The following is a 15,977-nucleotide window of genomic DNA, read 5'->3' as shown; positions in this document are numbered from 1 at the left end:
ACAAAATAGCTCACTTCAAGAAAACTAGATATGGAAACCACAAATTAGAAGTTCAAAGAAGTGGGGGAGAAGTATTAAAGCATACAATTAGAGGAGAAAATATAGTCCTCGTATTCAAGCAAGGCAATGTCTGTAGAAAGAAAGTCCACAGAGAAAATCAGTCCAGACCAGGCAATCAGTAAAGCAAAATCCAAACACAAATCAGTTTTATTGGAACTCTGAAGAAACAAAAGAAGAAGGAAAAAAGGAGAAAAGAGAGAAGAGAGTCGAACCAGGCAACCAGCTTCAGCGATTGAGACAGGGCGGCACTGAGCATTCTTCTTCACTTCCGATTTCTGACTTACTTTGGGGGATTTGTTTATGAGAATTACCAACCTTAACTTATTAAAAACACGTCAAGCAAACTCATTGCTTTGGTCTGTTTTAAAAAAGAAATCTGTTTGGTCTGTTCTAAAAAGTAAAAACTAGGCCAATGTAGAATGCCGGGAAAGAACCTAGACTTTCGACTCACATTGAACACCCTTCTCGGGGATACCTTATCTCAGTTGTGTCAACGGTGTTCAAGATTTACTATACATCTGTAACAGGTAATTTTGTACCAATATTCCCAGTATAATTTTCGGTGAAGGGTGTTCAACTGAATACCCTAAGCCAAGGGTAGCTCTGCCATATCTTCCCCCACCAGCTTCTCTCTTAAGACTTGTTCGAACCATTCAGTCTTGGTTCAGCTTCTTTTTAACTTCACTTAACGAGTCAATGAATGCTGTTGAGCCCATTTATTCGGGTCACCTCTTAATCTGTCTGGACTTCCAATACGTTCACTGAGATATCGCGTGAAAATTCTTGTTGGTATCAGATCATCCTCCAAATAATTGTCATGAGCAGTTTAGTAGGAGAGTGTTGATCAAACTGAGCAAGGAGAGGCTTTAGTTTTGATAATATCTTTTACAAGTAATATTCGTTCATCAATTCCTAAATAAAACATAGAAGGTAGAGATCGCCATGTAAAGCTGCAAAGCAAACAGAACTGAGTCAAAATTAAGGGGAAAAGATTCACAAGAAATCCACTGCTTCCTTGATTCTCCTGGACTGGTCAACGATGCACTCTGAGGTTAGTCTCGTTTGAAGTATAAGAAAATTTAGAAACCTTAAGAGCCACGACCCTCAAATTCTGTCTGTCCTAAAGTTCTACATGAAATCCTCTCTCTGCAGTTGCCATGCCAATGCAGCAGCATCATCCTGATTTGGTAACTATCTCCCTGTCCTGAAATAACCTCGTATTCTCGAAGAGTGAAAATTCCTTCTTTGACTTCGAGCGCTAGATGCTGTTCTGCTTCTTGAAATATTAGTATGACTAGCAATTCTTAGTGAACTTTGATGCTCAGCTTCTCCATCATTTAAAGCTGCTTTTCTTGCTGCTACTTCTTTAGGAAATAGTAGTTGAATTGTATTCCAAAGGCCTGTGTTTACAGAGCAAGATCTTCCGTCGCTGCAAATCAAGCGCAGGATGATCAAGCCTCAAATAAAAACCCTTTTTCTGAAAAACGTAAAATTTTAGATGAGGCCATTCTCACCCAACTCAACTAGAAGAACGAAGTCTAATCCTTTTTCTTATTAATAAGATTACTCCAGCTTTGGTAAGAAAATTCTAAAGATACCTGGTAAGCTGCCTGCACTTGGGGCATCGCGTCCCACATATATCAGCAGCAGATCCCAGACACTCCCCACAGAAACTATAGACATGATTGAACCAAATAAGTCAGAACCCAACTATTGAGAACCTCTAAAGTTAGTGCTGTATGAATTTGAGTTAACGAAAATTTCCGTTTAGATTATACCTGTGTCCACAAGAAGTGGTACTGGGTTCAAAACAAATCTCCAAACAAATATGCAAATACAATTGAACAACGCTAATAGATGATGAAAAATCACTTTACTGATAGATGGAAAAGGTCACTAAGATCCAAGAATGAGCTGAGACTCTTACAGCACAAGAAAGCTCTTCACGAATTCGATCCATGCACAGAATTCGTTCTTCTGACACTTCAACTCCTTTCTCATCTCCTTTTCCAGTGGGTTTTGGCTCTGTTTCTGCTAGATGGTGAAACGGAAATTATTTAATACTCGTAACATGTTGAGATTAAACTTGTCTTATTGGTGCACTAAACATTGGGCAAAAGTCTACTATTTTTATACAAGAAGAAAATCTAGAGAATCTTTGATGTTAGAGAACCCTAAATTTGTCTCAAGTTATTGAGTATCGAAATGCATATAGATCCAAATCAAACAAAAAGGAGATTAAAAATTCATACAATGGACTCAACTAGTTCGGATTGAAGTGCAGTTGTTGTAGTATTTACTACTTGTAACTGTTATGTATGGTGGTTGTTGCGAACTTTATTAGTTGCATAATAGAATTGCTATCTCACCACAGCCACCACCAACAACATACCAAAGGAGATAGTCTGCTGGGTCCTGGGAGGTGAAGTGTAGGAAGACCTTACTGCGGCCCCTACTCTTGGGGGTAGCGAGGTTGTTTCAATATGACCTCAAAAAAAAAAAAAAAAAAAACACAGGTTTGAAAGAAGTACAAGCGTAAGAAGCTATGGTGTAAATATTGAAGAAATAAAAGTACTGACAATAAAATGGTGCAGATAGCCAAAGTAAATGAAACAACAGTAGTAATAAAATCGAAGAATAAGATAATGCTTCCATAAAAATAATAATACTAGTAAGGAAACAGATAGATGCTTCAGACTAGAACGCCGCTCTACCACAGGAAAGAGCGGCTCGACTACCCACTAACTGTTTATCCTAATCTAATCCTCGATCTCCATGCTCACCTATCTAGGGTCATGACCTGTCGAATCACCTCTCCCTAATTAACCGCTCCTCTGCCACTCTCTACCCTCCTCAAACCTACCCCACCAAAAAAAAAAAAAAAGATATCAAAAGGGTAGTCACTAAGACAAAGAGAGCTATGGAGCTTCCATAATGAAGGTCTCGTGACAAACCCCTACCACAGGAAAGGAAGGATTTGCCTTCCTAATTGAGCGATCTCGCACAAGCGCTTGCTTAGCGCGGGTTATCTCTCCCCGTGTTGTTTGTGAGCTATGCACAAAGAATAAATAAATAAATAAAATTTTATCGCTACGTCCGAAGGATAAATTGTATGGGTTCTGTCATGTCATAAAAATAAAAAACCCGTGATCCTCCTCAGTGCCTTTCAAGGTTACCTTATCACCTATCCCACCAGTCCAAGAAATGTGAATCGGACAATTACAAAATTAAACAGTGTCTATTACCTTGACGCATTAGCATCCTTTGAGGACTTTCTTGCAAGAACCACATTATCATTTTCACCAGCCGAAGTTCCGAAAATGATCTCCCAATCGATCACTCCAAGTTCAGGAAAATCATACTTACCAAGCTTAAACTCAAGCTTCATCCTTCCTCATACCTATCCCACCATTCACAAGAAATGTGAATCAGCAATTACAAAATTAAAACTTGTACAGTATTTATTACCTTGACAGGTATGCGCAGCAGCTCTTTGAGGACTTTCTTTAATGATAAGCATATGGGGTTTGACAAGAACCATCAGTGAATTCAATGAAACAGAGAAGGCCGTTGACATAGTGATAAGCATATGGATATGACGGGGGATCAGTAGTACTAGTGCTAGACTCGGGCAAGTCTGCCATGCAACAAAGTTGAAAGAAATAGAAAAGGTAAATAATGGTGGATTTTTAGTTGCAGTGTGAATGGAAAATTGAGAGAAGAAATGGAACTTTGTACCTTATTGGAAAAAAGAGAAGAAAGAGTTTAGTGGGTTTTCTGTGGAAAGTTTTTTTTTTTCTTTTTCGGACTAATAAAAATATAGAAAAACTAAATAATTAGACTTCAACAAGAAGTAATTAAGAAAAATACTAAAGTCACAAGCTTATTTACTACAACCTATATTAATTGAAAACATATTTTTATAATTTTTTTCTTTTTAGCAAATGTATCTCTTTCGATAAAAATTAAAATATCAAAAATTAAGCTTAAACTCTATTTGTTATTAAAAAAATAAAAATTACCCCCCCCCCCTCCCCCCCCCCCAGAACTCTCCTTTTTGTTATGTTGGTAACTCGAATGAAATCTGTCATTTATGATAGCCTGTCAATACATGATATATATGTGGTATCATAAAGGATTGAAGATTTTTTTTTTTTATGGAATGAATTAGTCTTTATGATACCTTGTCAATATAGATATATACCGTGTGGGTATCATATATGATTGATTTATATATATTTTTTTTTGAAGGAATGAATCAGTCCTCTATGACATCTTGTCAGCATATGATATATCATGTGTGAGTCAGTCATTCATGATACCCTGTTAGTATGTCATATATGCTATGTGGGTATCATAAAGAATTGAGTTGTATTTTTCTTGAAGGAATAAACCAACCTCTATTCAAAAAGAGTCCTTCATGATACCATCATGGTATATAAATCTACGTAGATGGTATCATGGAGGATTGAGAAATGTCATTAAAGGATGAAGCAGTCCTCCATGATACCATCTGCGTATATTTATATACCATGATGGTATCATAAAGGACTTCTCTTTGAATATCGTTAAAACGATCCTTCATGATATATGCAGTCCTTCATGATACCATCTCTGTATATGGTATATACCATGATGGTATCATGCAATCATGCAAGACTGCTAACACACGTGAAGGACTCAAGAAATCTTCCATGTTACCATCTCAGTATATAGGCCAAACCCATCGCCAGCCCCTCGTGGTCGTCTACTTCTTTCACTTGAGCACCTCAAGTGACCTTTGTTCCATTTAGACACTTCAGGTGGACAACCGATGTTCCATTTAGGCACTTTTTGCACAATTTCAGAATTAGCTGAAGCGCATGTTGCCAAGCGCCTCTTACGTGGAAAAATTAACGAATTCGTATGGGACACGTGGATTTTTTTTTTTTTTTTTTTACAAAAAAAACCTTTTTATTTATTTTTCTTTAGGATTTCTATCCACCCCCCCTCCCCCCCCCCCCCCCTCTTCCTGCGTCTTCTTCACCAGATCCCCACCATTGCAATTTTTTTGTGTTCACTTCTTCTTCTTGTTTATCTCTCCTTCTCAACACTTCCTCCATCCACCATCCACCACCACCTTGCCACCGCAACACCACCACCAATATCCAACCTTCTCCTCCTATCATTTTTTAACGTGGCAAGTTAAATCAATAAACAAATTATGTATCAGCAAAAAAAAAAAAGTAAAGAAAGGATATGGGTTTTTCATAACTCAAACTCCATCTCAACCTCCTCTTTTCAAGAACTCAAATTTAAGTTCAAAGAACTATGGTCGAATGCAGAAGAGCATTAGTAGTAATTTAAAAAGCCATAACAAGGTTGAGTTAAAGAGTATTTTTGCAATATTTGACAAGAACAATGATGGGTACATAACAATCAATCAAGAAAATGTATGGCTTTTGATGATATTTTTGTAATTGCTTCTTATTTCTTAACAATTTAATAAGGTCCACCAACTTTTAATTCCATATTGTTAAGAAATTTGGGGAAGGAGAAGTTTGGGGAAGAGGGTGTATGGTGCCATTTTTTCAGAAATTTGGAGAAGGAGAAGTGTGGGGAAGAGAGTGTGTGGGACCCCCATAACTAAATAAATAAAATAACCAAAAAGAAAATAGTTAAAAACTAAGAAAACTATGTTCCCAACTTTAAAATAGCATTTTGACGCGCCTATTTAACGTGGACCTCACCCAAATTGCCATGTCGGCGATAAGCGTCTAAATGGAACATCGGTTGTCCACCGAACAAATGTCACTTGGGGTGCTCAAGTGTGTAAGAAGGACGACCACGAGGGGACGATGGGTTTGGCCCAGTATATATTTATACCATGATGGTATCATGGAGGATTGGGGACTGTTGCATTGAAGGACTTCAGCAGTCGATACCATCTCAGTATATTTTTATACCATCATGTCATGGAGGACTGTTGAATAGTGTTTTCATTGAAGGACTGCAGTAGTCTTGCATGATACCATCTCAGTATATTATTATACTATGATAGTATCGAGAGCATTGAAGAATGTTTTCATTAAAGGCTTGATCCAATGCCCCGTGATACCATCTTAGTATATTTTTATACCGTTGTAGTATCATGTAGGACTGGGGAAGGTTTTATTCAAGGACTTCAGCAGTACTACAAGAAATATGATTTTTAGCGACCACTTCTTAACGAAGGGACAATGAATCCGGTCGTTGTAAATACACTTCTAATGACCAACTTTGTTAAAGCCAATTTTTAGGTCGATATTGACGAAGGGATAATATTCTGTCATTAAAAATCATAATTACCGGTCGTTAAAAATTAATTAATCAATAAAATTTGGGCACTAGTTTTTCCCTCTTTTTCCCGCCCAACCCACCCCCCTCCTCCAAAATCTCATAAAAACACATAGGCAGTTCTGAAGAAAAAAAGAATTGCATCTTAGAGTTTCTTCAAGGTAAGATTCGAAATTTTACCCTTTCTATATGTAATTTTCGTTCAAAATAATAGGTTTATGATCACACTTGTAAGTATATGGATGTTGATGTTGCTTTGGTGATGTTGGTGTTCAAGAATTTGCGGATTTCAATTATCCTAATTAGGATTTTTTTTTTAATTTGGTCTTAACAAGCAAGAATTTGGGGCATGTCGATTCAATGTGCAATCCCGTTATCATCATCTCTATCTATCCCACTGCTTTCCATTTGTAGTATTCTCTTGTTTTCTCCTTCCTCATGGAGTGACTTTTGCTTTCCTTTATGTTGAGTTCAAAAAATTCAGTCTTTCTCCTATTGGGTTAGAGCCTTAGAGGAATAAAGCACATTGCCTGTAATTTCGGCAGTGGTTCTGATGGTGGAAGCTTAACTGTGATTTCCTATCGTAGAAAGGTATATGTATTGAGTTTTAGATATCTGCTTGATGTTGGAGTTTTTGCGTCGCTGAATTATTATGTTTCCAGTTCACAACTTGTTGGAATACATGATTTGTTATGCTTTATTTAATTTGCACAATCTCTTTTAGAGAATTGTTGTTCAGTTTTTATGGAAAAGGTGACATCTAAATTGGGACAGAGAAAATATTTAATAATATCTGACTTTTTTATTTTGGTTGCAGCAATGGGAGCAGGGGGGAGCTACAGTGTTAAAGGGGGGTTCGGCCGAACCCAGTAGCTTTTGCATAGACCCTGTATTTTTAATATAGAAAAACAATAAAGGTAGATATTGTTTACTTGCGAACCCACATACACAAATAAGCGGACGGTTCGATTGGTAATGCGGACGTGAAATCTCTCTCTTTCCAGAGATGTGGGTTTGAAAGCCCAACAATAGGTTTTTCATTTTTTTGTTATAACAAGCAAAATTCTCTTTTAATTCACTTTTTAAAACTAGAAGAAAGTATAAATTGAACTCGTGCAGTTCTTTTCCTTTGGGGGTAATTTTTTCCCTTTTTGGCTATCATACGGAATATTATACAGAATTTCTTTTAACACTTTATATTTTAATTTTTTTTTTATAAAATTGACAAATCAATAAGCAAAAAGCAAATCGAATTCTCCCGATACTTGCTGCTACCATTCTTTTTCATCGTTTTCTTTCACAAAGCAAAACCCAAAATTCGATTTTGAAAATATATTAAATACTGATACTTGTTCATTAATTTGATGGTTGTTATCAGGGGTGGCTCAAAGGTGAAGCTAGTAAAACCTTTGTTTTAGCCCCCCCCAAACTTTTGAGGCCCCAAAATTTTTACGGACGAATTTTATGATTTTTTTTTTTAGACAATATTGAAGATTGTAAAAAGAATTACAAAATTTATATAATAAAAGAAGGGAAAAAACTATCTACTTTTTAAGAGAAATATTTTAGAACTTTGAACTAAATTACTCAAAATCTTTATACAATTAAATAAAGTTTTTACAACAACATCTAAGGTAATGTATTTAAAACACATGACTAACATCTTATTAACTTGAATTAATCCTCACTATTGTAATTATTAATAATAATTTTACTATGTAAAGTAAATGCAACAATTATAAAAAAACAAAAAGGCAAGACTAGATTTTTTTTTTATGTATGTGTATATATTTAATGTCTCGGATTAAATTTAAACTTTAGGCCATTAATTTTATTGAGACGCCCTTGGTTGTTATACATTAGCTTGAGGTCGTTGTCCTGTCTTAAAATTTTGACCCCCAGACCTCAAATCGTGGAGAGTAAATATTGTAACACCTCGTACTTTCATACTAAACCATATCGGTAATATCCCGTAAATCCGAATCAGATGTGAACGTATGAAACTAGTATAAAGATCATATTTTAGCTATATGAATCCATTCGGGTGATAAACAGTCGTTTTGAAGTCAAACCAAACAAAGTGAAGTTCTCAAGGCCTTCTAAATTCGTCTAAGTACGAGAGACAGCTTGTACTTATGCCGATTTTCGGGTAGTGACGTTAGGAATTTGAGAAAACTCAAAACATGAAAGTTGTAGGCCTTTGAAATACCTTTCCAACCATATATTATGGAGCTCAAACAGAGCTCTGTGCTAGAAGTTATACCTGTTTTACTCTGCGCGAAGTGCTGCGCGAAGTACATTTCAGCTGCGCGATCGCGCACCGTGAGTGCGTTGTTCGCCTTTGCCGCGCGATCACACAACGCGAAGTACCCTCCGAGCGGTGCGCGACCGCGCACCGACCACGACGTTTTAAGAGCCAAATTTCGTTTTATTCATTCCCACTTCGTTTTAAACCAATTTTTCCTCGAGGTAAAAGAACCCTAAAGAAGTCTCTCAAGCCCTAAGGACGAAGCTCTTCTCTCCCAACCTTCAAGATACTTTAAGGTAAGCCTATTCCATGCATTCCAAGTCAATTCCAACATACGTTCATGATCATTAAGCAAGAACTCATCATTCTTAACATAAGGTTTTCAAGAAAACCCATATCAAGGTTCAAAAATTCAAGATTTTGAAAATCCTCTTCAAAGCCCAAGTCTTTAATTCAAGTTTTGGAGCGACTAAGGTATGCGAGGCTAACTATCTACGTTAGGGAATGTTCATGATTCTCCCTACGCCTCATTCTTCATACTTGTCAGTAATTTGACTCAATATACAGCTTTAGCCCTAGTTTCATGATATGTTGTAGAACCGTTATCTTCTAGGGTTGCGATTCTGAGAATTCGTTCATGGTTGACAATTTGAATATCATGAACTCAAAGACGTAATCTTTATAGACTTATGTATTGTTACCACGTGAGTCTCGATCCAGAAATTCAGTATGCTCGAAATGATCGGTGTTTTAATTCGGTCCGCATGTCTATTTCGGTTCGGCATTGTTCATTGTTATTATGGTCTCGGTCCTATTAATTAACCATAATTATACATATGTGATTTTGCCCGAGGGCACGGACGATCTTGTGTATACGTATACATGGCCGAGGCCATTGACCGACGCACTACTAGGCGAGAGCCATAGCGTGCATTTATTATTGGGCGGGCCCCACATATACACAAACACGGATAATACGGATGATTCGTATAGAGAGCAAGGAGTATTCATAGCTCTACTTCCTTGCCATTACGATTCTGATTACGTTATCGGTTTCGGCCGCTTTAGTATTTTATTATTCGGATTCTTTACACACGCACAATTCAAATGTCTTTGATGTCCTTTTTATTAGCAGGGCCGCATCTCGCGATGCGAGTAACGATATACAGGTTGACGACTCAGCTATTTAGGAGTGCACGTATCAGCTACTGGTGAGCCCCAAATTCCTTCGGGGCGTTGTCAGCTATCTAGTTATTTCAGTTCATAGACAGCTCTATTATTCAGTATTCTTAGAGGCTTCATAGACACAGTTCAGACAGTCAGATATTTATTATGTTAGCCTTGTTGGCAGTTGTTCAGTTGTTTTTGTTTAAGCCATGTTGGCTACGTTCAGATATTTCAGATTGTCTAAGTATTTCCGCATTATGATTTCAGTCAGACTTTTAGTATATCAGCATGTGTTTAGTTGTTTCCACATTCAGTTATGTTTTGATATCACATGTTGATTCAGCCAGCCAGTTGGTTCGCTCGGTCACATGCAGTCAGGCACCGGGTGCCGTGTTACGTCCAGGCCCAGGTTCGGGGCGTGACAAATATCCACATGAGGACCCATTTCTCGTTACCTTCAATAATCCCATGCATAATGTGGTCAATATAGATGATTCAAAAATATACAGATTTATTGTGAATCCTCAGATCGTGTCATACTTGGATAAAGAGGCTACGTGAGCAAATTTCTTTCCTTATTTAGTAGGCGTTTGACCATGAAATTCATAGATTTTTCACTTTATTTGGAATTTTGAAGTTGGAGTTGTGTTTGGTTATAGTTTTTGTAAAGAATATTTTGTTGCTTGAATGTATTGAAAGTGAAAAAAGTGAAAACATATTTTTAGGTGTTTTTCAAATTTCAAATACAACTTTAGGTTATATTTGGAATTTTTATGGCCAAACGGGTCCTTAGTTTTTGTAGATTTTGTGCTAATCTTGTTTTTTAATTTTTCAGGTATTTATGGCATTATTTTTTCTATAATAAAGCACTCGACCTAGTTGTGTTGTTCAAAATTGGAGAGTATGAGGTGAGTTTCAGTGTTAGTTTCGTAATTTGCTCTTTTTTTTTAATGATAACCTTTTCTATAACAAAGCACTCAACCTAGTGTTAACATCTAATTTTATTTGGCTCTTGTTTCCTTAATTTCAAAGCTTAATTTTATTATTTTATGTGATTAGGACCAAATTAATCTCAACCTGACTCACACGCACAAAACTGAGTTCCAGAGGTACACAAAACGGTTTAACTTGTTATGTGTTAAAAGTATTTTCATGTTATGTACTACTAATTAAGTTTTCACAAATTAATTATGTAGGTTGAATTTGTTTTTGGACAACAATGCCAAAAGCATCAGGGGCAATGACTATAAAGCTGAGTTGGCTACTTTTACAGGTAAGTATAAAAAGGGTTCTTTTATCAATACTCCTTCCGGTTCAAAGTAAGCGTTTACTTAGTCTTTTTCGTACCCTTTAATAAAATATTAACTCATAGAAAAATATTTGGTAGATTCAATAAACTACCTTTAATTTATAAGACTCTTGCTTCTTTATTGCCTCGACTAAGGAGGAGTAAATTGGAAAAGATAAAGTTAATTCCTTGTTGATTTTGTAAGTGAACACTTAATTTGATCCAAAATAAAAAGGTTAAGTAAACACTTATTTTGAACCGGAGGGAATAACACACTTTATTAATAGTACTAAATGAAAAATATGATTAGTGATGATTCAAATGATCAATCCTAACTTATTTGAGACTACGTATAACTATCATTATTGTTGTATAAAAATAATCTTGTTTTAATCTTGTTTTTTCTTTTATATATAAATTGAGCAAGATCTCTAATTAATGTAGTAAGAATTAGAAAGTCTTAACTGTTTTCATTAATGTTGAAGTACCCGTTGGAGAAGACATGGAGCGGTACTTTATTGTCATACTTGGATAAAGAGGCTATGTGTGCAAATTTCTTTTTCGTTCCTTATTTAGTAGGAGTTTTGCCATGAAAATCATATATTTTCTTTTTATTTAAAATAGTTTTTACAAAAAATATTTGGTTGTTTGAATGTATTAAAAGTGAAAAAAGTGAAAACAAGATTTTAGGCATTTTTCAAATTTCAAATACATTTTCAAGTTATATTTGGAATTTTCATGGCCAAACGGGTCCTTAGTTTTTGTAGATTTTGTGCTAATCTTATTTTCTTATTTTTTCAGGTTTTTGTGGCCTTATTTTTTCTATAACAAAGCACTCAACCTAGTTGTGTTGTTCAAAATTGGAGAGTATGAGCCTGTGAGGTAAGTTTCAATGTTAGTTTCCTAATTTTTTTTTTTTTTGGTAATGATAATCTTTTTTCAGAAAAGAAGATGAACTTATAGAGTTTAAATTTCAAAGAAGTGCTGCGAGATGTGATTAAATGTGCCTTCAAGCCAGGAACATAATCCCCTCTTTGTAGAAATAGGCTAGATTCTTTGGATAAGATAGAAGATCAAGTACATGCAAAATAATTACAGTGAGATGTATTACACTGACTTAAAGAAGACACATAAACAGATTTTACTTTTCAATCAAATGTCATTGACAATATTAGATTTGTAAGTCATAAGTTGTGCGAGCATTGTATTTCCATTTAAGAAATTAAAGAAAACACGTACTTCTACAAAGTTACTCTACAAGCACCCGACTTGCAGGACAAGGAAATGCACTACTTTGAAGTGATGATGCCATTGTTTGGAGTCCGGAGCCTAAAGGGTATAAAAATACACGGTATTTATTAAAAGGGGATGATAAAAAATTTATATACCAAAATGGGTATATCGTGGGGTGATCCACGATATACCAAAAAAAATTAAAACTTGTCAAAAATCAATCAACGAAAAAAAAAAATTTAATTGTATAACGTGGGCTGATCCACGTTATACAATATATATTGTGTAACGTGGTGATGTCCACGTTATACCTTCATATATTTGTAGAATATATTGTATGCATCCACGTTCGTTATATCTTGTTTCCATCTGTTTTCTGTTTGTTCTAAGTGCTCAATTTTTTTCTACTGTTTTAGCATCCACCATGTGCTGTCCATTACCATCTTGACACCTCCTTCCTCTTTTAATCTTTTAAACATTTATGTACCTTCACTTTCCTATAGTTTCTGACTTTATCACTCAATCTTATCTACTCATCTTTGTGTGTTACAAATATTTTGCATTCTCCATATATATATATATATAGAGAATCCGGAACCAAAATGGCTTATTTTTGCAGCCATTAGCCCAAAATAGTATGCTTTTTTTTTTTTTTTTTTATATCAAAATGGGTATTTCGTTGGTTCAATACTGTTCCGGTGCCGAATGAATTACTTGCATTTCGCTACATGTGTAGGGAAATGTAACAATTTTTTTTTTTTTTTTTGCATTTCGTTCAGCAATTCATGAAATAGGCTTTTTTTTTTTTTTTTTTTGCAATTCGTGAAATTAATGAACAAAGCTGCAATTTTTTTTTTAATTTTTTTTACGCATTTTGTGAATTGATCAACGAAATAGGCTTTTTTTTTTTTGCATTTCGTGAAATTAATGAAAGAAACTGATTTTTTTTAATATCGTGAATCAATGAACGAAACTGATTTTTTTTTTTTTTGTATTTCGTGAATTAATGAATGAAATAGGGTATATGTAATTTGAATATGTAATTAAACAAAAATTACAAGTTTAATTAATCAATAGTTGATAATTTCAGTCATTGCTTCAATTAAAAAGGCTTTTAAAAAATGTTGGTAGAGTTTATTGGTCAACGAACTACAATTAAAATACTAAAAAAATCGTTGAAGCTACTGATTAAAAAGGTATAAATTTATATTATAAAATGTTCTTTTTAGTTAGTCATTTTCATAGAACAATAGCTTAAAAAAGATGAAGAAATTGTGAGGAAAGTAAGATTGTTAAATATAACATAAAGATAGTTGTATCATTTGTTGGGTCATTTGCTATGTTCAAATTGTGACTAGTCGTTGGAGATTATTTTGTTGATAAGCATGAAGAATTTTTTATTTTCAAATTAAAAATATGCGTTATAGAAATAGTACAAAAAAAAAAAAATTCTATAACGAAAGAAACAAGTTTAATTTTCTATAACGCAAAGATTTTTAATTTGAAAATTAAAAATTCTTCATGCTTATCAACGGAAAATAATCTCCGATGACTAGTCACAATTTGAGCATAGCAAATGACTCAACAAATGATACAAATATCTTTATGTTATATTTAACAATCTTACTTTCCTCACAATCTCTTCATCTTTTTTTAGCGTTGTTCTATGAAAATGACTAACTAAAAGAACATTTTATAATATAAATTTATACCTTTTTAATCGATAGCCCAACGATTTTTTTATTATTTTAATTGTAGTTCGACCAATAAACTCAACCAACATTTTTTAAAAGCTTTTTTAATTGAAGCAACGACTTAAATTATCAACTATTGATTAATTAAACTTGTAATTTTTGTTTAATTACATATACAAATCACATATACCCTATGTCGTTCATTAATTCACGAAATACAAAAAAAAATGGACTTTCATTCATTAATTCATGAAATACAAAAAAAAAAAAAACTGCATTTCGTTCATTCATTCACGAAATGCAAAAAAAAAAAAAAAAATCAGTTTCTTTCATTAATTTCACGAAATGCAAAAAAAAAAAAAAAGCCTATTTCGTTGATAAATTAACGAAATGCGAAAAAAAAAAAAAAAAATCAGTTTATTCATTAATTTCACGAATTGCAAAAAAAAAAAAAGCCTATTTCGTGAATTGCTGAACGAAATGCAAAAAAAAAAAAAAAAATGTTACATTTCGCTACACATGTAGCGAAATGCAAGTAATTCATTCAGCACCAGAACAGTATTGTGTGGGTATTTCGTTGGTTATCCAACGAAATACCCATTTTGATATTAAAAAAAAGCATACTATTTTGCGCTAATGGCCGCAAAAATAAGTCATTTTAGCTCCTACCTCTCTCTCTCTCTCTCTCTCTCTCTCTATATATATATATATATATATATATATATATATATATATATATATATATATATATATATATGGAGAATGCAAAAATATTTGTAACACACAAAGATGGTAGATAAGATTGAGTGATAAAGTCAGAAACTATAGGAAAGTGAAGGTACATAAATGTTTAAAAGATTAAAAAGGAAGAGGTGTCAAGATGGTAATGGACAGCACATGGTGGATGCTAAAACAGTAGAAAAAATTGAGCACTTAGAACAAACAGAAAACAGATGGAAACAAGATATATAACGAACGTGGATGCATACAATATATTTTACAAATATATGAAGGTATATGGACGTCACGCACGTTATACAATATATATTGTATAACGTGGATCAACCCACGTTATACAATTAATTTTTTTTTTTTTTTTTGTTGATTGGTTTTACAAATGACGGAAATTTTTTTTTTGGGGTATATCGTAAATCACCCACGAGTAATACCCCTTTTGGTATATAAATTTTTGATCATCCCCTTTTGGTAAATATCGTGTATTTTTATACCCTTTAGGCTCCGGACTCCCATTGTTTGTGATATCCTTATGGGTGGAAATCTCAGGACCACATTTTCGTACATGGTGGAAACCGTGAAATCTGTTTTTTGTTCCAAACAAGGATGCCATTAGACAGCGCTTTGGTGCAGAACCGGAACCGTACAAAATTTAGGAGCCAGATTCTACAAACATATGAGAAAAGCAACAGTGAGACACTTAAGAAGTTACAACCATCAATACCCAAATAATTGGTAATAGGTAAAAACAGAGAAAGAGGAAGTATCAATCATCTTACACTTGAGCATTTCACATTTAGTCAACTGTTATAACCATTAGCAGCATATGACTGAGCATATGGACTGGTTCCAGGACAATCGGAAGCGTGCATACAGGGAATATTTATATAACTTCAAATAACTAAGATAAGGAAAAGAAGAGCCCACATATCTTTTAGAAATTGCTATGAACGAGTAAAATGTGAATGATTCTTGATAATAACATGAGAAATTTAGATTCAAAGAATCAAATTTTATCCAAATCTACACAGTTAGCTATCCAACAAATTTAGTTTTACAACACATTTAAAGTCAAACAACTTGATAATGCAAAAAGAACGAGAGTTCATGATAAAATTTCCCAGACCTTTCAGTAGATAGAAATGCAGAATGCAGGACACAAAATACAAAGGCAAAACAAAGGAAGATTCTTTGATACTTGCCCTCTCCTTAATAATGCATATCAAGACCCCAAGAG

At 34.2% G+C, this 15,977-nt stretch overlaps 1 protein-coding gene across 1 annotated transcript in view; it reads right to left on the bottom strand.

Moving 5' to 3' along the window:
- Positions 1–900: 900 nt before the first annotated feature.
- The window catches only part of LOC132050653 (probable galacturonosyltransferase-like 7), a 29,358-nt gene continuing 14,281 nt past the window's right edge, over positions 901–15,977 (bottom strand). The window contains exons 3-5 of the transcript XR_009413490.1: positions 1,839–2,091; positions 1,659–1,733; positions 901–1,489 (exon numbers count right to left, since the gene is read on the bottom strand). The gene's annotated coding sequence lies outside the window, so the exon portion shown is untranslated. The remainder of the gene's footprint in view (positions 1,490–1,658; positions 1,734–1,838; positions 2,092–15,977) is intronic.

This window comes from Lycium ferocissimum, chromosome 3 (assembly GCF_029784015.1).
Source record: "Lycium ferocissimum isolate CSIRO_LF1 chromosome 3, AGI_CSIRO_Lferr_CH_V1, whole genome shotgun sequence".
Classification (NCBI taxonomy): Eukaryota; Viridiplantae; Streptophyta; class Magnoliopsida; order Solanales; family Solanaceae; genus Lycium; species Lycium ferocissimum.
Note: the sequence above shows the minus strand (reverse complement) of the source record. Positions and strands in the feature narration are given on the sequence as shown.